Below are 23,214 nucleotides of genomic sequence, written 5' to 3'. Positions count from 1 at the left end.
TAAACTTGGTGGATATGGGGGGTCGTTAAAATTCAATAAATTGAATAAAATCTTGGTGGTTGGTTTATTAAACTTTGATAGATTGAAGTATGGATGAGCTTATAAAAGGAGATCGGCTTGGCCCAAATTTAAGAAGTCGTGAGTAATGGGTGTTTTGGGTTGGTTTCTAATTGTGAAAAGATTTATTAAATTAGTATTGGGTTTGTTTATATTTGGGGGGCATCAGACCCAAATTTCTTTGCTTTGGGTTACTATTGGTGGAAGGATTCCTAAGGGGGCAGATTGTCAGTTTTACGATTATTGGAGTACAAGCAGGGGGCTAATTGTGATGTTTGAAACCTTTGGGACTAAATTGAAATGCAGGACAAATATGAGGTGTAAATTGATATTTTATAAGTTGGTATACTTCAGAAAATTATGCTCGTATTTACATGATGGTTTTATTAAGAAACATATGCCATTCATATTCGAACACTTGCATGAAGGCAGGTTGGGAAGTTCGAAGGTGGGATTGTGGAAGTGTTATGCAGACTGTAACCACCTTTAGTACCGTCCCCCTCCAAACATCAGTTAGGATTTATATTTAGCATCCTATCGGGACAGTACGGACGTCTGACTAGCTCCAAGCGGGATTACACCAAGCGCATGTTGGCCTGAGTGGGATTATGACACCTAATGGGTATTGGCTTGGGCGGGATTACACCAAGCGCATGTTGGCCTGAGTGGGATTATGACACCTAGTGGGTATTGGCTTGGGCGGGATTTGATAAGACTATTGGGCAGGTATTGGCCTGGATGGGATATGATTAGCCTCATGCGCATATTGAGATGACTCGTACTTCCAAACGATGATGATCTATGCTATCCTATCGGGATAGGTTGGGCGCCTGACGAGCTCCAAGCGAGATTACACCCGGAGGATAGACCTTGGGAGGGATTTGACGGGTTACACTAGACGGGTATTGGCCTAGTTGAGCAGCTAGTTGGTTGTATATATTCGAGACCTTGCGTACTAGTGTGGTAGTGGTGGTGGTGATGGTTGCATTAATTGAATGAGTGGAACTTGTGAACATCTAGCGAGTATAGGCTGGGATGAAATTTATAAATATTCAACGGGTATAAGTTGGGTGGAAATTGTGGACATTTGATGGGTGTTGGCATGAGCAAGAGTGGGTTTCGTGTTAGGGAATGCCTACTTAACTTTGATGATGGTGTATCGGTTTTCGTGAAAATAATACGATGATCCATGGTAATTGGAAAGTTTGTACAATGATGCGAATTTCCTTGATGGACATGAGTGGATACGAATCAAGGAAATTATATCAGGAAAGTGTGGTTTCGTTAAGGGAATAGTTACGCGTTATGTGAAATGCAAGTTTTGCTCATGCTGGTTTAAGGTTGAAAGTTATTTTCATTTATAAATTGTATTATCCACTCATTGGGCTTCCTAACTCACTGTTTTATGTTTTTCCCCCAGGATTGCATACAGTGTATATGTGAGGCGCTTGCTATACGCATTCGGTTGGCTAATAGACATATGTTCATTAGCATGATGTTTATACACATTAGAAGCACTTTGATACATTTGTTATGTAAACTGTTTTCTAAGATTTACGTTTTCAAAACTATGTTTCGTGTTACACTATTGTCATTAAAGTTTTTATGAGTGGAGATAGTAAACTATTTTTGAAAAAAAAAAATACCCTCCTCTTGGGATCTTGAGTCCCTCAGAGTGCCCGAATTCGACGAGATAGGGAATACCTAGGAGGGGGTGCGACAATAAATCCTTGTGAGTATTGTTTGATTAATTTTGCTCTTTTGGAATAGATTAGTGCTAGGTAATTAGCATAAAAAATCCCATCATATTCATCGAGTGAAATATGGCAACCTTATACCATGTTATTCGTATTTTGCATTAATAATTATTATTTAGATAAGATAAACAAATAATCAACCGTGTTACTATTTTCTATGCTATATAAAATTTAAAAATAAATAAAATAATAGAAAATTTAAATACCTTGCTCAAAAACCAATGATATTTTCTTGAAATGTCAAGCTTTGAGTAACTACCAACAAAGCGCAAGTATCTGGTTTTGATTAGACCTTTATCTGAAAGAGGTGAGACAAGAAAATAAATAAGATGTGAAGTAATTAAATATAAATTAACGTTAAAAGAGGAAAAACTATGAAGCATTGTTGATCATTCCTTTAAATAATTTAATTATGAAAAAAAGGAAATTTTTTTTTATTATTTTGTTCCTATTTGATAACAAACAAGGTTAGTTTAGAGTAGAGTATGCATTTCATTGTAAGTATTAGTTAATATTCTTGAAGTCCCTTGTTAATATTTGCTCAAATATCTCCAAGAAATAAAATCATATATAACCTTACTAATATTAAAATTTTTATTTCTAAATAACATAAGATATATATACATACATAGTTTAACCTCAATAAATAAATATCATTGGGACCATAAAAATTTATTAATAAATCAATATATTAAGTAATGGTATAAATTAATAAATTATTAATTTATTGAGGCATTCTTTATTTTCTTTTTCCAAAACATTGAACTTAATGCATGTACATATTGTGTATAGTTAGTGTGATATAGGGAATAGTTCATAGTTAATGCACTTAAAGAAACAATCACATTGTAATTTTCTCTTGCAATACGAAAACACTACATTAGTGGTTCTTAATGCACTAAGGAAAGTTAGAGATGAGATCCAAGAAGACATCAATTTCAAGAGGAAACAAGTAACATTTGACTTGTTTTATAAAATGCCTCTTAATTGAGTCATGCATATATATAATTTTGATGTATAAGGAGATTATTAATTTATATATCAAGTAGTATCTCTATGTGTGTGTGTGTGTGTGTGTGTGTTTTAATGTAGTATCTTATAAATCCTATGTCAAGACCAGTCAAAAGTATTATTTAATTGAAGTTATTAATTTATCAAGATTTAACTGTATTTTTTAACCTACATAAATCTATATAAGCTGTTATACCTCTTCTCTTACATTTTAACGAAAATCATTTTTCCAGAAACCTTAGCTTGCAAGTTTTTCTCTATTCTTAGCATAAACTGACTTAAATTATGCAAATGTAATAAGAAAACAAAATTTCAGCCCTATCCTTGGAATGATGGAGACAACCTATATGCAATATTATTCTAAGCAAAAAAAAAAATTGTCCTCTTTAACCCATTAATTTAGACATGTGGCCACTGACCACACATTCTAAATAAACTTAAGCCAAGCCAATGAAGTTCAAAACATTAATTTTTGTAGTCTTTTTTTAACTTTTTAATGAAATAATTTGTAGTGGTATAATAATGAAGTTTAAAGATGATAAGTATCATACCCAACTGTGATGATGCTATTTGAGCTTGAGAATCTGTGGTCACAATTTGCAAAGTTTAGCTTTATGAACTAGGATATATATCTAAAGCTAGTATAAAAGTTTGTGATTGATACCTTCCAGGTAAGAGAATCTGAAGTAAAATTCCACACTCAAAATAAAGTGTATTTGAGATCTTCGATCAGATCCTTGCAAAATTTAAGTTCATAAAGAAGTTAGCAAGTAATAATAACAAAGAAACCAACTAAAACCAGAAAAGAAGCTGAAATTGAAACATCATACCGATTGGTATTCTCCTGGAAATGTAACTTCTCTGGTATTTGTAAATCTTTGCACAATCACCTCTCTACTTTTATCAATGGATGACCCACAATGCGTCCAAATACTTGACCTATCAAATGAGAAAAAGATAATTAAGTAAAATATAAGTGACGGTATTATGGAGCCACAAAAGCATTAATAACAAAATAAATAAAACAAGTTAATATTGGAAATGAATAAAGATAATAAAGAAAACAAGCATTCAATTTTATGGGTATTTACATTTTTTAAGAAGATTAAACAAGAAATTAAAATGACGTTGCCAACCCAAATTCTTGACGGGTAGTAATTAGTCTAAAGGTGAAAAAATACGAGCTCTTTTTCTTTCCTTTAGCAACTAGGATGACCCACCTTGTCTGTTGCGAAGTTTTCATTATCTTTAGACTAACTATGAGAGCAAGAACAATTAGGGGTTAAATGCAAATTAATATATCTTTAGTAGGAGTTGAACCTCCCAATCTAAGGATGAATTAATAATTTTTGTTGTTGTTAAACTTGCCAAAAAAGAAAATGTTAAGTTCACTGTAATAACAATTTATCTATTTATATTCTCTGAATGTTTCTAAGGATCCTTTGGTTTAAACTAACAATCTAGATCATTTATAGTAAAGTTTACAAAATTTATAGAGAATGTATAATAATGAAATTGAAAAATAATAAGTAATCATACCTACTGTTGATGATGCTATTTGAGCTTGAGAATGTATGGTCACAATCACAATTAACATAAAAGTTAGTATCTATACCCAAGACATTTCCCTGCCAACTTGCTAACTGACTCCTAAGATAGCTTATTCCCATATCATTAGAACTTGCATTGTCGACCATTATTATGAAAACTTTAGAAATACCCCAATCAAGTAAGCACCTCTCAACTCTCTTCCCAATGATTATACCTTTATGACTACTTATAGGACAAAAATTTAAAATCTTTATATGTAGTTGCCAATCCTCATCCATGAAGTAAGCTATAAGACTCAAATAATTGAGATTCTAACAACTTGTCCATGTATCAAGTGAGACAAACTGTGTGATTAAACTTACTAAAAAACTTCTTCATTTTTTCACTCTCTTCAATATAAATTTTGAAATAATATTTAGCCACAATTTGTTTAACTTTTCCAAACCTATTCTATTCTACTATCCTATCCTAAAAATGAAAAACATGTTTGTTTTAATATTGTTCATAATTCAATTACATTCTATTCAATTCAAAACATTTAACAATTACTTTTCTCAATATAAGTTTATAAATTAATAAAAACACCCCCATCCACCCACCCAAGCAACAGTCGCCCGCTAGTAGCCGCCGCTGCCACCTTGGCTGCCAGCATTGGAACGACGCACGATAGGCTAATTGTGCACTGATCTGTCCGTTTTTTGCCAGATCTACGACCAAAAATCTAGCCGTTGACCACACATTCTAAATAAACTTCTACCAAGCCAATGAAGTTCAAAGATGAAATAATGAAGTTCAAAACAAATTAATTTTTATAGCTTTTCTTTAACTTTTTAATGATAATTTTTGTAGTGGTATAATAATGAAGTTCAAAAATGATAACTATGATGATGCTATTTGAGCTTGAGAATTTGTGATCACAATTTACAAAGTCCAGCTTTATGAAGTAGGATATATATCTAAAGCTAGTATAAAAGTTTGTGATTGATACCTTAGAATTTGAAGTGAAATTCCACACACAGAATGAAGTGTATCTCAGATCTTGCCTGTTTTAGTTGGAAAAAAGCAAATTGAATGAATTTATTCAAAGTAAAAGACCAATAATTTTGATTAAAACCAAAAAGAGCAGGAAATTATCTTTTTCTATAAGCCAATATAATTCTCAAACACTAAAGAGACTTTAGTTGACTTGACTATAGCTCACAGATATTAATTAGTACATCAAAACTAACTAAAAGCAAAAAATAATAAAGATCAACAATAAATACTTATATGAAAACTTACCTTGTATATGTCTTCAATCGGATCCTTGCAAGTAAATAATAACAAAGAAGAAGTTAATTAAACCAATTAAAACCAAAAGAGAAGCTAAAGTTGAAATATCATACCGATTAGTGCTCTCCTAGAAATGAAACTCCTTTGGAATCTGTAAATCTTTGCGTATAAAACTGAGTTGAGAAAGATATTAGAGAAAATGTAATTGAAATGCGCGGGAAAACTTAACAAGACTAATCTGCTTTTATCAGCAATGAATTTCTTATTGACAGAAGAAGACAAACAACTTTCGGTGCTGACAATCTCGAAGACAATTCACAAATTATTTGTACCAGTCGTTAAGTGTTATTAATTTTCAAAAATTATATAATATATCTTTAAATTTTTTAGCTTTTGACTTTTACACATAAATCTTGAAAATAAAATTGATGATAATTTCATAATAGTAATATAAGTTATATTAGATAGGATTTTGTATACTTTACACATTTCTTTTGAAAATAAAATGATTATAAAATTAATGTTACGTATAGAATTAATTAATATTTTATCTATCTCAAAAGATATTTTGGTACAGAAACGATGAAACGAGAGCATTATTTTTGCTCCTGCTTCTTTTATCTTATAAGTAATTTCAATGACCCACCATGTTTGCCATTTCCTCGCTGAATCAAAGAGACGACAAAATTCAGGAGCTTCCAAGAAACTACTGCACTATATGTTTTTTTCTCTCAATAATTTTAAGTGTTCAATATGCAAAAGGGTCAAGGTCTTTAGATATTGTATTTTCTTTTTAATTATCATTTTCTTTTTAATCATCAAATTTTATGAATGTTGACAGCTTGTTCAATGGATAAAAAGTTTTTAAAATTCATAATCTATTAGAATTATTTCATTATTAATCCTCATAAACAATTTTAAAATTTTATTTTCTCAATACTTAGTCTTCTTAGTCAAGAATAAAAATAGTCAGAATATATTGTCTTTTAAAAATGTTGTCTAATGTTATTTAATATGGTCTAACATATTTTAATTAAACCGTTAAATACTATATCATTAAATCTAGTTTGATTTGGTCTAATCTAGCGTTATATGTTAATAAACAAAATTTTTATTGTTTCTTAATTTTATAATTACATATATCCTAATATCCTATAAATAAAAGTTTTGATATTAGAGAAATTAGAATTAATAAAAATGATTATATAGATACAAATAATTTTTGAATGCCATAAGAAAGTAAATCTCTCTTTTTTTTTAAAAGAAAAGAAAAATAAAAACTCAATTATTTTGGGTGGATTGAAGATACTTTCTCAAATTTCATCCTACATCAAACACCTTGTGGTAAATTTAATCATGATTAGTTTATCTTTAATTTTATATTTATTTTTTTATTTTTCTAACTTTATTTTATTTTACTATCATATCCTAAAAATAAAAAACATGTTTGTTTTAATATTGTTCAAAATTCAATCTTATTATATTCAACTCAGAACACTTAACAATTACCTTTCTCAATAAAAGTTTATAAATTAACAAAAACACTCTCACCCACGCAAGCAACTGCCGCGAACAACCGTCGCTAATGCTAGAACGACGCACGATTGGCCAGATCTGGTCGATCTTTTGCCAATCTGTCAGTTTCCAACCAAATCTTTCATGAATCTGGTAGAAAACAGCCAGATCTACGACCAAAAATCTGGTCGTTGACCACACATTCTAAATAAACTTCAACTAAGCCAATGAAGTTCAAAGATGAAATAATGAAGTTCAAAACAAATTAATTTTTGTAATATTTCTTTAACTTTTTAATGAAGAATTATGTAGTGGTATAATAATGAAGTTCAAAGATGATAAGTATCATACCCAACTATGATGATGTTATTTGAGCTGGAGAATCTGCAATCATAATTCGTAAATTCAGCTTTATAAAGTAGGATATATGTCTAAAGACAGTATAAAAGATTGTGATTGATACCTTCCACGTAAGAGAATCTGAAGTAAAATTTCACACTCAGAATGAAGTGTAATTGAGATCTTCGATCAAATCCTTGCAAACTTCAAGTTCATAAAAACGTTAGCAAGTAGATAATAATGAAGAAAAAGTTAATTAAACTAGCTAAAATAAGAAGAGAAGTTGAAGTTGAAACATCATACTGATTAATATTCTCCTGTAAATGAAACTTCTCCTGTATCTGGAAATCTTTGCACATAAACTAAGTTGAGGAAGACGAGAAAGATAATGTAATTTGAAATGCGCGTGAAAACTTAAAAGACTGATATGCTTTTATCATTGGACGATATGATTCAAAGATAACTGAGTAAAATTGCTTTGGACGAAATTATGGTGCAGACGTAGTGGGACAGTAATGATTTTCTTTTTGGCAGAAGAAAAAGAAGAAGACAAACAACTTTATAATTTCAATGACCCACCATGTTTGCCAGTACCTTGCTGAATTAAAGAGTTAAAGAGACGAAAAATTTCAGGAGCTGCCAAGAAACTACAGCAGTACATTATATTGTAAGTGTTCAATGTGCAAAAGGGTCAAGTTCTTGAGATATTGTATTTTCTTTTTACTTATTATATATTATTAAAATTTATAATAATCTATTAGAATTATTTCATTTTTTCGATAACTAACATGATTTACTACATGACTAAAATTCATAATAATCTATTAGAATTATTTCTAATATAGATACAAATTATTTTTAAATGCTATAAGTTAAAAAAATAAATTTTTCTTTTTAAAAAAAATAAAAAATAAAAACTTAATTATTTTGGGTGGATTGAAGATACATTCTCAAAATTCATCCTACATCAAACACTTTAGAATAAATTTAAACATGATTAATTTATCTTTAATTTTATATTTATTTTTTTCTTTTGTCAGAAAAACTAACCAATTGACTGAAATAATTTAAAGTAATCTGCACATAAAACTGAGTTGAGGAAGATGCGAGAGAAAATGCAATTTGAAATGCGCGCGAAAACTTAAAAACTGACATGCTTTTATGAATGGATGGCCCACAATGTGTTAATGAAATTAATGTTACGTATAGAAATAATTAATATTTGATATGTCTAAAAGGACTGGACTATTAAATCTAGTATGACTTGGTATAGTCTAGGGTTATACTGTAATAACAAAAAATTTATTGTTTCTTAATGTTATAAATAATATTTAACATAATTTTATAGTTACATATATCCTATAAATAAAAAATTTGACATTATTAGAGATTAGAATTAATAAAATGATTATATAATTTAAGAAAGTAAATCTCTCTTTTAAAAAAAAAAAGAAATAAAAACTCCAATTATTTTGGATGGATTGAAGATACCTCTCAAATTCACCCTCTATTAAATAATCATGACTTTAATGGTGTGGATTGAAAATTTATGTAAAGCACCTTGGCTATTTCAATGTCAATCAAGCACTATTGTCATTCATAAATAAAAATGTGATAGAAACGACTAATGAGCTGTACACATACTATATAATTGACTTCTGAGTCAATGAAGAGGAAGCTCTCAGAAGTATTCGAAAACATTGCCAAAATTACCTTTTTAGTCCAGGTTCCATCTCGGATACCCGCCCTCAATTCCAAGCAGGTTTCATCCCGAGTATCCACATTCGGTTCCAAGCAAGTTTTATCCCAGGTACCCATCTTCAGTTCCAAGCAAGTTCTATCTCAAATACCTACTATCGGTTCCCATCCTAGGTTCCGATCCTATCTACTACTTATGCTCACCCTTATTATTTTCAAATCATAATTCAAAATGAAAAGTAAAATGATTTTTATTATCTAATAACAATATCGAGTAATACTACACCAACAACTCTTTCTCACAAACTTTCTCTTGTAACCTTGATATAATAGTTTGTAATTTATATATGAGACCTATACATGACTTATATGAAATTCATTATAAACTGGCTAATTGCGAACTATCACGTTAGAATTATGAAAAAAATTTATGAAAAATGGTTGTTAATATAATATTATTCTAAGTACATTTGATATTATTTTCGTCTTTAACAAATCCATCCATCACCGTCAATATTACCCTTTAAAAAAATAAAAAATATGTTGAAAGATGATAGAATAATGACATCTGATTTGTAATGGTAACCATAAATATTGTGTTTGGGATAAGTGTATAATCCTACTGTCCCAAAATAGGATCTTGTCATCTTGCAAGGGCAGTCTTTTGTCTTCACTCATTAGCCTCATCTTTGTGATCATTTTACTATCTAAAGTTTTCTGTAGCCGGCCAAACTCATGCAATTTGTTTTAACCTTTTTTTTTTAATGTATTTATATTAAGTGAGCTGTTGATACAAATTAATTTTCACAGACTATCGAGTTTAATTTAAAACTATGTAATCGTTTTAAAATGCATCAGTTTCTATTAAAAGAATTATTCATTTATATACATTTAAAATGTTCGTTTCTTTTTTTCTTTACTTTTTAAATTTCTAATTAAAGTTCTTAATTATTTTTGGTACAAGTTTTAATTTTAATTCAATATTCTAAACATATTAAATATAAAACAATACGATTTTATGTGGGTGCAGTATTATCTCATTAAATGCACTGAAACACGAAATCAAGATATATCTTTTCAATGATGCAGTTTTCAAAACAACATAAATCGTCGTGCAAGCAGGTCTGTGTACATTGTTCGATTCACGAGGTGGTGCTGTGATTGTAAAGGCATTTATATTTATCGGCGATGAGAGTGAGACTATTCATATTTGTTTTTGAATTTATTTTCCAGAAGTCGATTCATAAAACAATATATATATATAACCAATTAATTCTAGGGGGTGTTTGTCTAAGCTTATAAGCTGGTCAAACTTGCTTATAAGCTCTAAAATTAAGCTGACATGTTTGTTTATAATCTTTTTGAGCTTATAAGTTGAGCTTATAAGCCAAAAAAAATAAGTTGGGGGGAGGTACTTTTTTTTTTGGCTTATAAGCACTCTGCTTATAAGCTAGTTTGACCAAGTATATTACCACATTATCCTTATTTAATTTTAAAATTTTATAGTATACCCTTGTTTAATGTAGTACCCCTTTTAGTCATTTTATAATAAAATGTACTTATAAGCCATATTTTACCAAACACGTCAACTACTTATCAGTCACTTATAAGTACTTTAACCAAACACGTAATTGCTTAAAATTTTAAATGCTTATAAGCTAAAATTAGCTTATAAGTACTTGTTGCTTATAAGCTAATTTTCATAAGCTCAGACAAACACCCCCTAATTACATGGATACTTTTAGATGTATTATAATTTAAAAATAAATAAATAAATTGCATGTATCACTACAAAGGTAATAACATTGTAATCGTCATGTTTGGCTAACTATCCCAAGTCAATTTATTGGTGTGAGCTCAAAAACACGAGATTTTAGTGATTTGATATTTTCTATGCCAGATTGCCAATTTACTTAACATATGGATTAAATAGCTGCATGCCTTGATCAAGGTATTAATTTAATTAATATGCATTATACTTTTCATTTCTTTTTAAACTACATAATAAACTGATTATTCACAACCAATAATATTACAAGAATTTTTTTGTAGACACTAATTTGATTTAGGATAAAGGACATTTACCCACCCCCTAGATTCATAAATTGCAAATTCTCACCCAATTTTAAACTTTGTTAAAATAAATTTTGTTTTGACTAGTTAAATACCCTTTTTAACCCTTTTTATAATAATGGGTAAATAGATAAATTACTTTCTAACTCTCAAATTAATAGAATTAGCAAAATAATCATTGTTTTTCTAAATTTATTTCAATAACACATTTTTCTTCAACCTTCCTCTTCTCCGTAACAGGCAGCTAGATATGGTCATCACGATCTTCTCCATCTCTTTCTCTCTCCCTCTCTCTCTTTATCTCTTCTCCAGCTCTTTCTCTCTTCTCTCTCTCTCTTTCTTCTTTCCTCTTCTCCGCAACGACCATATCTCGGCAACTGGATATGGCCATCGACACCTCTTTCTCTCTTCTCTTTTCTCTTTCTCTTTCTTCTTTCCTCTTCTCCGCAACGACCATATCTCGGCAACTGGATATGGCCATCGACACCTCTTTCTCTCTTCTCTTTTCTCTCTCTCTTTCTTCTTTCCTCTTCTCCGCAACGACCATATCTCGGCAACTGGATATGGCCATCGACACCTCTTTCTCTCTTCTCTTTTCTCTTTCTCCTTTCCTCTTCTCTATAGTGACCAAATCTGGCCACTAATGGTGTTGGTGTTGGTGGTGGTGGTGGTGGAGGAGTTGGAGCCTTGGAGGCAGAGAGGAAGGGTTGGGTTGTAAGAAATTTTGAGATGTGGATGGTTGTTTTGAAATTGTACTAATTTAGGGGAGGGAGAGAGATTAGAGTTTACTATTTTTTATTTTCTATAAAAAGACCTAAATACCATTTAACTGTTAAATTTAACATTTCAAATTTTAAACTGGGTAAATGTATTTGAATGATAAAAGCAGATAATAAAGGCTTATTGCTTGTATTCAAAGTTGGACGAAATTATAGTGGAGACATAGTGGGACAGCAATGAATTTCTTTTTAGAAATTTTTAAATTTATAAAAAACAAAAATTGAAACTTTGAAGGGCATTTTAGTCTTTTCACTATTAATAAACAAAAATCACTAACAGAATATGACGGAAGGTACCTATTTGTCGTTTAAAAACCTTTTAGGTACCAACTTATTATTACAGTAAACTTTGGGTATGTACAAGTCGTTCGCCCTTCAATGAATGACAGAAAAAGCAATGAACGCAAGTGTTCAATGTGGAAAAGGGTCAAGGACTTGAGATATTGTATTTTCTTTTTATTATCAAATTTTATGAATGTTGATAGCCTGTTCAATGGATAAAAAAGTTTACTTTTGTATATTATTAAAATTCATAATCTATTAGAATTATTTACTTTTTTCAATAACTAACTGCAGTAGATTATTTACTATATAACATTTAACATTATTAATTCTCATAAACAATTTTAAAATTTTAATTTCTCAACACTTAGTCTTCTTAGTCAAGAATAAAAATAGTCAGAATATGTTGTCTTTTAAAAATGCTAGACTACTTAGTGTAACGTTAAGATAACACATGGTTTAATATATTTTAATTAAACTGATAAATACTATACTATTAAATTTAGTTTAATTTGATATAATCTAACGTCATATGTTAATAAACAAAATTTTTATTGTTTCTTAATTTTATAGTTACATATATCCTATAAATAGAAGTTTGATATTATAGAAATTAGAATAAATAAAATGATTATATAGGTGAAAATCATTTTTGAATGCCATAAGTTAAAGAAAGTAAATCTCTCTCTTAAAAAATAAAAACTCAGTTATTTTGGGTGATTGACGATACTTTCACAAAATTCATCCTGCATCAAACACGTTGCAGTAAATTTAATCATGATTAGTTTATCTTTTGTTGTTCTTCAATCTTCTATTTATTTTTCTTTTATTAGAAAAGCTAACTAATTGATTGAAATAATTTAAAGTGATCCTGCAAAATCTTTTTTTTTATTATTAAATTTATTTTTTCAATCGCAAATGGAATTATTGACCCACTATGTCTGCCAGAAGTGTAATTCCTATGAACTAATTAACATGACGTTGCAAGCCTAAATTCTTGACTGATAGTAATCAGTCTAAAGTTGAAAAAATGAGATATAAATTATTACACAATACGAGCTTTTTTTTCTTTCTTTTAGCAAGTGGGATGACCCACCTTGTCTGTCACCAATTTTCCATTCTCTTTAGACTAACTATGAGAGCAAGAACAATTAGGGGTTATATGAAAATTAATACATCTTTGGTAGGAATTGAACCTTCAAATCTTAGGGATGAATTAATAATTTTTTTTTTTCTGTTGTTAAACTTGTTGAAAAATAAAATATTAAGTTTACTCTAATAACAATTTATCTATTTATGCTCTCTGGATATTCCTAAGGATCATTTGGTTTAAACTAACAATCCAGACTATTTATAATAAAAGATACAAAATTTATAGATAATGAAGTTGAAAAATGATAAGTGATCGTAGCAATTATTGATGGTGCTATTTGAGAATGTGTAATTACAATCACAATTAACATAAATTTAGTATCTATATAAATAATTTGAAGAAATAAAAAATTGAATTATGGGAAATGGAGAGAAGGAATGTAGATGGTCGGTTTGAGGCATAAGCGTGCACAAAGAATGAACTCATACTAAGGAGTGATTTTTGACAAACTTGCAGTCTATATATGTTTTAAAACAATTAAAATTATAACATTAAGAGGTTTATTAAAGAATAATTAATTAGTGGAGTCCACCCAATACAGATTTATTTATCTATGCTAGCTCTAGCTAGATCTATAAATAAAGAAAATTAAATATTACAATACAATTTTCGGTTTTTGTGGATGTAATATAATTAAAACAATTATTTATGCATAGTAAATTAATTTTACAGAAAGTAGTAAAAATTATGATTGATTCAATAGAAAATTAATCCTAATTAATTAATAAGATTTCTTTATTTTTTTAATGAAGTAATTTATAGTAATAGAAATATGATTAAAAATAGATAATGTAAGTTGAGAGATGACAAAGTAATCATGCCCAACTGTGAATAACAGAGTCCAAGAATCTAAGCTTTATAATGAAGAAAACAAAAACATTTTAATCAATCAAATATATCTAAGCATGCATGAAATTAAATATAAATTACATTAATCTTCTACAAACCAATATATGACGCAAATAAAAACACTATCTCTAGGTATATCACATATGGGTTATTCATTTAGGTATTGAAAACGATCTCTGTTTTAAAACCTGGACAGAATTGGTTAGTTCGACCATGAACCAGCCTCCAATCGAGTTTGATCACATGAGTTAACCCGGTTTTGCTTTTGGGTTGGATTGACCCAACGTGAACAATACTAATCTGGGGTTCAACCGTCGAGTCAGAATAAATCGAGTTAGTAACAGTAAACCAGACCGACCTAACAAAACAAAATTTCAAAATTGAAATCTCTAACCCTTTCTCCCTTTCTTCACCTTCACAGCTCCGCAACCGCGACAACGTGACTTTGCCAGTTCGCCTTCACTCGTCCGGTGTTCACCATAGTTTACTTTACTATCTTTGATTCTCGTGTCCTTATTCTGGTTTCAGCTGATTTGGATATCTCTTTCTAACCATCCCTTACGACTACTCATTTTGTCATGATGAAAGTGGGTTCCGTCGAAGGTGTTCTTAGCCGCCCCCCCTTTGAGCATTCCCTATCCAAGCGTTTCCAAGGACTAGGGATCCTGAGAGGAGGGTGAATTTTTTTTTAAGGAAAACCATTTATAAAACTTATTCATAAAACTTTAACGACAGTAGTACAACTCAAAACATGATTATGAAAGTGTAAGTATTTACATAAAACACTGTATCAGAGTGCTCCTCTAAGATGTACAAGCGTTATGCGAATGAACATGCATCTGTGGGCTAACCTAAAGCATAAGCAAGCGCCTCACGTTCCCTGTATGTAAACCTGGGGAAAAATATAAAACAATGAGCTAGGGAGCCCAGTGAATGGATAATTTAGTTCATACACGAAAATAACTTTCAGCCTTAAGAAACATGCATGAGAAAACCGCTTGCATTACATGCAACACGTAACCATTCCCTTAGCGAAGCAACACTTTCCTTATATAATTTCTGAACACTGTAGAACGTCCATCATCTCGCTCTGACAATCGCTTTGCAAACTCAACTTCATGAACCAAGTGGCCTGCGCCTGCTAGAGAGATGAACACAAGCTCATCTTTCTTCATTCTTGGCGATGGCAGAGGAAAATGTAATGAAAATTTGTGATTTCTTTTCTTCTAAGGAGTGGATAAGGGATCTAGATCACTCCTTTGATAAAGTAGTGATCTTGTTGCACATGTATATAAAATCAATCAATCATGTTGTAGAGAGAGATTCTTTTGGTCAGAAGCTGGAATTAATGATTAATTAAAAAATAAAAATATGCAATAAATCTACACCCCAAAAGCTTATTATAATAAAAGTTCTGGAGAGTTTTAGGCTGAGTATGGGTAAAGGATAGACCCAAAACCGACAAGCATCCGGACCTCTGATTTCAGATAGTAACCGGAACCGTCATTTACAGGGTAGGTTCCGGTTCTAAGAAGTTGGAATCGGGACTCCCCGATTCCAGTTCCTTCACTGCAGGAACCAAGAACCGAACCAGGAACCGGACTCTGCATCTGCATATTTAAAAACCAAAACCAAACCCTATACCCATCATTCAAAATATTCCCAAAAATTACATATAGAATCTTACAGATATTAAAAAAGAGTGTGAAAGAGAGAGACCTTGTCGAGGAAAGCGGAGGACTTCGGTGGTTTGGAAGAAGGAGAAGCAGAAGGTTGATGTTTAAGGGTCATTTTGCTATGCTTTGTGATTGTATTTGAGAGTTGATTTTCTGGTTGGCGCTGTCTCCCTCTCTTGCATTTTCTGCTTCCTTGCTTTTTCATGGGATTCTGCAAAACAAAAAGTCAAAAACGAAACCAAAAACCCTTCTTATGGGTTCAACTGTTCAAGAGTTGAACCTCGAAGAAGAAAAGTAAATATTTGTGTTTAGTTCTTTTATTATGGGCCCAAAGGTTTAGGCTTCTTGGGAAGCCCAAAAAAAGTTACCCAAACTCAAAAAAAGCACTTTTAGTTGATTGACTGCCAACAAAACTCACTCATCCAGCCATGGCCTCCTCTGTTCCTCTTCCGCCACCACCACCACCGCCCCCCACTTTTCCGCCACCCCTTTCCCTTTCACCGCCAATTCCCAAACTCACAATCGTTCCCCCTTGAGCAAAATATGCCAAGAAGGCCAACCTCATTTAGCCTGCCAACCGTTCAACGCAATTCCTTGCCCAACTACCGTCCTTTGGAACACCATCATTATTGGTTTTATTTGCAACTAGATGCCACGAGATGCCATTTTGTTCTATGCCCAGATGAAAGAATGCGCTCATTATACTTTGTGTGATAACTATACTTACTCTTCGGCTTTCAAGGCATGTGCCGCGATGCGCAATTTCAGAGTCGGAAAAGCTGTTCATTGCTATTTTGTTAGGGGCTTATTGAACCCAAGTAGGATTGTGTATAACTATCTGTTGAATATGTACTCTACTTGTTTGAGTTCTGTGGTGGATAGTGAAATTGGTGGGTGTGGTTATTCTGATTTTGATTATTCGAAGTATGATTTAGTTTGTAAAGTTTTTGATACGATGAAAAGCAGAAATGTTGTTTCGTGGAATACTATGTTTTCATGGTGCGTAAAGACAGAGAGATATGCAGAAGCGATTAGGCAATTTAGGATGATAATGATGAAGGGAATTAGACCCAGTACTGTTAGTTTTGTTAATGTTTTCCCGGCTTTGTCGAGTTTAGAGGACTATGAGAACGGTAATGTACTTAATGGATTGCTTGTTAAATTGGGAAGTGAATAAGTAAATGATTTGTTTGTTGCGAATATGTAAATGATTTGCTTATCTATTAAGGCATGGCATTCAGTTTGAGGGAATGGAAAGTTATCTTATAGACATGTATGCAAAATCTGGTTTGATTAAGGCTTCTCAACAAATGTTTGAGAGAAACCATCCTGGAGACAGAGATCAAGCCACTTGAAATGCTATGATTGCTGGGTATACCCAAAATGGATTGGTTGAGGAAGCTTTCATTACTTTATTTAAACAGGCCTTATCTCATTGTTCAGGTAAGATACAGAAAAACTCTCATCCTAGCACGGTGGTAAAAATTTCGCCTTTAAAAAAATTATATCACCCTATGCTCAGAAGCAACGGGGCTTTATTATATATGGTGCATGAATTTCTTTATTGGATCTTTCTCACTTTTTTAACTGCAGTGGCTGCCTTCTCATTGCTTCTTAGTTAGGGATATCTTCTATGTTCTTTCCTCTGCTGTGATCAAAGCACTTTTTTCATATTGTAAAGTGACCTTACCTAAATTTTTATCGCCGAATCTGTCTTTTGGGTGGAAACAAAGAAGAAAGTGAAAGATTGGTTTTAAATTCATCTGAGAAGTTCTGTGTGCAAAATTGTAGAAAAAATTGTCATTAGTTTCTATTATTTAAGTATTCGATTCTTCATTCTTGAAACTGCTAGGATTCTCTTTAAGTTGATAGTTTCGACATTTTCTATTGATATACAAGATTTGACATTCATTAAGTCAAGAAGAAAATGCCTACTTTTGGATTCTCTATGGTCTTTTGTTTTTGTTTCTTTCTCGTTGGAATGAGTTTTCGATATGTTGGTCAATGTGATGCTCTAAAGTAATGGATGTTCACAAGAATAAATTAGTTCAAAAATTTGTAATTTCATTTTCCCTTTTTTTGAGAACATCAATCATAATTGTGACAAGAACAAATGTTACATGGATTGCAGAACTCAACAAGGGCATATTCTCGCTCTAGTGCATCATCATCTGCAATGGGGCAGCATGATCATGGAGTTGCCAGGGAGGTTGACGCCATCTACCGCCTTCTGCCAGTTTGCGCCAGTGTCCCCCTGAGAGATTGAAGGGGCTACAGCGCTTGACCTTCAAGCTCTAACCTTGTTAAGGGATGCTGAACTACATCATGTGACTTCCAGCAGGTAAATAACATTCTTCTTATTCTTATATATTAATTACTATATATAATTAGATGGTTTTAATGGGTTATAAGATATGGATTTGTGACATAATTAATGTCAGATATCAAAATAGATTTAACTCATTTAATCCTTCATATGATTGATACTTAATTACATGGGATAGACTCATTCATAGTACACACATTGTATGCTGACATGGCATACACTCATTGCATGAGTTACACATGTCTCTACTCTTTTCAGTACTAGCAAAGCACTGACATCATTTACAAGCTATATTTAGTATTTGCTACGCATTGAGTGCAGGGTCTCTCGGTTTGATGTTTCACGCATAGGCTCTTTGTGATGCTCAGAAGTGTAATAAACAAGTCGCCAAACCATAATGTATCCAAAATTGTGATAGCTCAAGGTCTCCTTGAATTCAAAACCTCATTCTCGGATCATAACTTTTTCTACTACTGAATTATAATAAGCCAAATGTTGAACTACAAATTTGACTATAGAATTGTAATAAGCCATTGGTTGAACCATAATTTATTCATAATTGTAATAGATCAAAGGTTTCCTTGAGTTAAAAATCTCAATGTTGACCCATAATGTTTTATACTAATTAATTGTAATAAACCAAATGCCGAACAAAAAATTCGACTATAAAATTGTGAGCACCCACTTGTCGAACTATAAGTTATCCATAATTGTAATAGATCAAGGTCTACTTCCAATTGACTATAACATGGTAATAAGTCAGATGTCGAACCATGATTGATCCATAATTATAATAGATCAAGATCTCATTCAATTTGCAATCTCACTGTCCAACCACAATTACTAATCATCGTTACTATTACATATTAAACAAATATGCTGAACAATTTTTAATTTTAATAAGGCAGTTGTCGAACCATAATTCAAAATGAAAAGTAAAACAATTCTTACCATCTAATAATGACATCTTATATTGTTTTTATCTTTAACAAATTCACCAATCACTGTTAAATTTATCTATTAAAAAATTATACTAAACAATTGTTAATTGTAGTAAACAAGTGTGTCAAACTATATCTTAAATGAAAATTAAAAATGGTTTACTAATTGAATTCATAGTACTTAAGAAATATAAATTGCATGAAAATGACATTGGATATTGTTATTATCCTAAGAAATCCATTGATCTATTAAATTTACTTTTACTTTGTTCAAAGAGTTTTTACGTTCTTGAACTGGTGTATATTAACTACTTAATAAATAAAATATTGCATTTCGTTACATGTGATTTACTATAATTGGTGTTTGTTGTAATATAATGTTGTTTACGAAGTGTTTTAAATACAAGCAATAAACATACCTTGGCGAGGCAAGGACCCTAAACCCTACACCTAGTTTAAATATTAAAGTTGTTCAATATTATCAATTAGGAAAAAAAAAATACTTGAATAAAAAAGGGAAAAAAATTATTAATTTAGTTTTGTGGTAAAAAACTTGAAATTGAAATTTCTAATGTAAGCGCAAAAGTCCATTCATGCCAGTTTTGTGCTAGCCCATTTGTGCTTGGGCTGAGCTTGGCACGACCCATATGTTGTGCCCTATTGGGCCTCGAATACACAATAGTGGTTGTGCCGACCCAACACGATTTATTATTCAGTTGGGCTAGACTAACATAAACAGCAATTTGGGCCTAGAAAAAATATTATATTAATCAAATTAGTAATAATTTAGTTGTTCAAATGGCAATCACTTCGTATAATGTCCTCAAGTTATTAGTCATAACTAATGCCTTAATAACTGTCAAAAGACAATTCTGGGTTGTTTTCTTCCCCTCCAAACAATTATGAGAAAATGCAAATTTTACTCTTGACCTGTTCATCCGATCCCATACAGTTTATTCTTCCACATGTAATTTATTACCCCAAATTGCATCGTGACAACTATCGACTTTGGAGATCTCAGATTTATTTGTTGTCAGCTCAGAGCTTGAAGATACATCATAGTTTGAGTGTTTTGCCACCTCCGTTCTCGAAGGTCAGTTTAGAAGGATTTTCGACTAGTGCAATGATGAAGAAGGTCAATCCTAATATGTTATGGAAGAGAATCGACAAATGTCTAGTGAGTTGGCTTTTTGCTTCTATCTCTGAATCGATATTTAGGCTAGTTTCTAAATGTCAGTTAGCTTTAAAATTGGCCACTTGAACAAGAACTTGTTTCGGAGACTAAAGCTAACGATATGTTGATGATGTAACTATGCTAGCGGTTGTGTGATAACTGATGAGGATTTGTTGAATTACATACTGGATTTGTCCTGAGTCATCGTGTGGGTAGTTAACATTACTTCTAGCTTTGGAAGAATATCATTGCAAAAGGCCAAATTTGTTACAAAAGTATGAGTTACAATTAGAAGAATAATGTTGCTATCAGTTGCTATTAGTTTAGACTTAATGGAGATTAGGTGAATGGTTAGTTTAGAGTATATGTCAATTATAAGTTTGGTTAGAATAGAACCAGAAATCAAATGATAATGTTGTGAATAATCAAGGTGCCACTGATGCGGACTATGTCCTAGTTTGGTCATAAAGGGTTAGTGTTGCTGGCTATAATCCTGTTCCATAGTACTTAGTACCTAAGCAAACTCCCAATTTCAATACTTATATCCTACCTCTCATCAGCTCTTTTTGCTAAACATGTGAATTTTGTTCCTCAATTCTCAGCACTTTCAGGAATCAGTTTTTAGGAGGAGGAAGAGATTATGGTAGAGGTTCTAATTATAGAAAAAGCCTATTTAACATGTGGTAAGTCAAGCCACACTGCAGTTCTCCTCAACCTAATATGGCTGTTCAAGCATGCAATGTCTCACCAGCTATGATTTCACATCAAGTTCTCCAGCTCAAGGTTATAATTCCTCAATTCAAGCCTCTTTGTCTACTCACAATGTTTCTAATAATATGCAACAACTGCTTCAGCTACAGTCAGAGAACCAGTTTGGTACATCAAGTCAAGAGCCATGATCATGTCACAACAAATTTGAGTCAGTTGTGGTAAATGCAAGCTACACTAGCCAGGATCAAACTCAAGCTGGGAATGTGAGCGTGCTGTGAACATTTCTCATACAGGTTTTACTTTTTATCAAGTGCTTGAAATCTATATTTTTTATCTTAAAAATGTTCTCGGTGTTCCTCATGTCTAAAAATTTGCTAAGGATTTCCAATTTACAAAGGATAATAATTGTGTAGTTGAATTCCTTGCTGTCATTATATGATCAAGGACAAATCACCAAGATAGTGTTGTTACAAGGGGAGCTTAAAGTTGGTTTGTACCAATAAGATTCCTCATCTCCTCTCTTGTTCCAGCTTCTACTATCCATACTCAGGCTTACTTCAGTTTCTCTTTCCTCTGATGCTTGCTGTTTGCAGAATGTTGATCTACTGATTTTTCTAAACCTCTGCTCAACTGTTTCATGTTGCTACATATAAAAATTCTGTGTTTCTCTTAATACTTTAGAATGTAACGTTCTCTTAGGAATGAGAATTTGGGGTCAAAGGTAAAACTGTGGCGATACAGCTATGTAGCATCTGCACTTAATGTTTTATCAATAAAACTATGTTGTTAGCCGTTAAGCTTTTAACTTGAAACTTAGTTTTTAGCCGTCAAGCTTTGTGTACTGACAAGTTAAAAGCAATGCTATGACATAAGAGACTTGGACCCCCAATGAGCAAGTTTTGAGCACTGTGTTTGCACAATTAAATGCATAATAAACCTTGTAAGTCTTTGCCATTTTGCTTAGCATGTCAATTGGTAGATTGCACGATCTATTTTTCCATATTCTTCTAGTGGAGCTTCCAAGCCTCTTGAACTAATTCATTCTACCTTTGAGGCCCCTCTCCACAATGAAGTTGTCAGTGATATAGTCTGTTAATTGGAGTTGTGACCAGTAGCTTCAATTGAAGTTGTGCTGTTAATACTCAGAAGTTCTTATTGTTGCTGTTAGTATACTGAAGTGATTTTTTTTTTTTTTTTTGAGCTTGGGTAGTAGTTGAGATGAGTTTGTGGTTAGCAGCTGAGATTAAAATTGAAGTGAAAGTTGTTGATAATGTGCTATGTTGATGTTGGCATATTGAGCACAATTAGCTGTTGATAAATGAAGCTGTACTGTTGGTTTACTGAAGTGATTCCTTTTAAGCTGTTGCTGATGGTTTACTGAAGTGAAGTTCCTTTCATTGAGTTTGTGTAGTAGATAAGGTGGGGTGTTGATGAACTGAAGCTGGTATGTTGGTAGTTTGTGTAGTAGTTGAGGATTAACAGTTCAGATTGACACACTGAAGGTTAGAAGATCTGATTGCAATGCAGAGCAGCTATGAAGCAGAATCAAGTTGAGATCTACTACAAATATGATCTGAAGTGTAGTGAAGTTGGAGTTTCAATTATTTTACTGCAGAGTGATGGGATTTGTTTATTGCCGAGCCAAAGTTTTTTATTACAAGCTCAAACTGCAGGGCAGTTTAGCTTGAGGGGGGGATATTGACTATGAAAGACAAATGCTGGAAGCTGAAAGAAGTAAAATGTCACAACTATCCTTCACTTACTTAAAGTGATACTTTATGCTGTCGCTTTTTACTAGTGTTTTAAGTAGTTAGCCTAAGTCAACTTTCTCTTACTAGTCTTCAACTTACTCTACTGTACACATATAAAAAGAGGTGTAGGAGTAAAACTAGATTTACACCACCTTTTACACCATTCTCTCACATATGACATGGCAGCTGACATGGCAAATGCATCTCATCTGCCACCTCACCAAACTGCCACATCACTTCCCCCAAAACTTAAAAAAAAAAAAAAGAAATTTTCAAAATACCCTAAAATTTGAAATCTC

The 23,214-nt window shown here is 31.9% G+C and overlaps 1 pseudogene; it reads right to left on the bottom strand.

Moving 5' to 3' along the window:
* The window catches only part of LOC116105943, a 71,361-nt pseudogene that overhangs the window by 40,653 nt on the left and 7,494 nt on the right, over nucleotides 1-23,214 (bottom strand).

This window comes from Pistacia vera, unplaced genomic scaffold (assembly GCF_008641045.1).
Source record: "Pistacia vera cultivar Batoury unplaced genomic scaffold, PisVer_v2 Contig507, whole genome shotgun sequence".
NCBI classification, from domain to species: domain Eukaryota; kingdom Viridiplantae; phylum Streptophyta; class Magnoliopsida; order Sapindales; family Anacardiaceae; genus Pistacia; species Pistacia vera.
The sequence above is the reverse complement of the archived record's forward strand: the minus strand, read 5'-3'. Positions and strand labels throughout refer to the sequence as shown.